At 34.4% G+C, this 1,572-nt stretch overlaps 1 non-coding gene across 1 annotated transcript; it reads right to left on the reverse strand.

Moving 5' to 3' along the window:
- Positions 1-1,189: 1,189 nt before the first annotated feature.
- TRNAI-AAU (transfer RNA isoleucine (anticodon AAU)) lies at positions 1,190-1,263 on the reverse strand. Its single transcript has one exon. It is a non-coding gene; the product is annotated as a tRNA-Ile (tRNA).
- Between the last annotated feature and the right edge of the window lie 309 nt (positions 1,264-1,572).

Here is a 1,572-nt window from a genome sequence, read left to right on the forward strand (position 1 = left end):
CCAAGGCATCTATTATCTAATTCTATTGTCCAGAGGTGGCCCCAAGTACAACACCAACATGCTTATTTCATCCTTTTTCTTTTGGGAAGGCTCGACTAACATCTTTCAACTTTGTTTTGAAATGGTGACTCATACCCTTTTCGACGTGGCTGGTTTTACTTGCCTTTGACGGTTTGACCCATCAGAGAAACCTTCGACCATTCTCTCAAAAATAAAATCAAACCAACATTTTCTTTTCCATGTCCAAGTTATAGTAACTACATCGAAGATCATTATGAAAGCCATCATGAAAAAGTCTCTGACTATGAGCATATTGCCTTCCTCTCCTTTTAGTTGTCCCACCTTGTCTTTTGTTCTAGCTCTCGGCAGGTATCTAAGGAGTTTATAGCTTTGGCAGCCCACACCCATGAGGGGGGCACATTTGTCTTAGTAAGCTGATTTTAGGGTCCCTATAGGAATCTCTTGGGCTATCTTCGTTTGATCTAAAATCCATAACCAATCCAAATCAAAAATTTTTGATCTCTGGGCCTATGTGGCTTATACAACTATGGCTCAATGCTTCTTTCGAACCTACTTTGAAGGTCTCCATCTCTTCTCACTTAATGAAACAGGTCAAAGCCACTAGACTTGTTCTATTCTTGGAAGAGTTGTTCGAGCAATGCATTTTCTATTCTTGGAAATGGTATCTTGACAAGTTATCTTTGTACTTCTCTTCCTACTATGAGTGACAAAAAGATCTCATCATGTGCATGAGTCATTATTAGCCTAAGGTGTGCATTTTTTTCATTGTATGGGTTAGTGTTGGTGGTGTGTTGGATGAGTTTGGATCCTGGTTTTGCTCATGGCTTGGTTAGAGATTTTTCTTCTTGCTCAGTGATTATTATGTACTCCAATTTATGAGTTGTTTTTGCTTTAGTCGCTTATGTGCTTGATTGACTATTTTTAGTTGTTGTGTGTATGTTTGTTCTTTCGAGTTGTTTTGATACAGTTCGAACATGCCTCATAAACTATATGGTGGCGTTTGTTTCAAGGATTTGAAAGTGATTCTCAAGAATTAGTTTTCCATAAATAAAAATAGTGATGTGTTGTAATTATAGTTTTGAATAAAAAATGTAAAAGTTCATGGAAATAAACATTCTCACCTTCTTACATGAGAGTAAAATCATTGGATAGAAATAAAAGAAATTAATGGCCCATGCAGGTCTCGAACCTGCGACCTTCGCGTTATTAGCACGACGCTCTAACAAACTGAGCTAATGGGCCACTTGATATTGAATAATTGCATAAAATTATCTTTCCATATGTATTTCAATCTGAAGAGACAGTTGGTTTAAACATCACGTGATTAAACCGATTAAAAATTTACAATCAAATCATTCATTAAACAAATAAGCAAATAAGTTAATAATATTAATTTAAGTTCATAGATAATTATACATAATTATACATGATTGTAGGTTTTATATGTTTGTAACCTAATAAAGTAAATATTTTAAAAATCATTAGAAATTTAATATAAAAATCAATGATATAAACGAGAATACAATATAATGATACACTTAATCCAACCTT

This window comes from Vicia villosa, unplaced genomic scaffold, assembly GCF_029867415.1.
Source record: "Vicia villosa cultivar HV-30 ecotype Madison, WI unplaced genomic scaffold, Vvil1.0 ctg.002607F_1_1, whole genome shotgun sequence".
NCBI classification, from domain to species: Eukaryota; Viridiplantae; Streptophyta; class Magnoliopsida; order Fabales; family Fabaceae; genus Vicia; species Vicia villosa.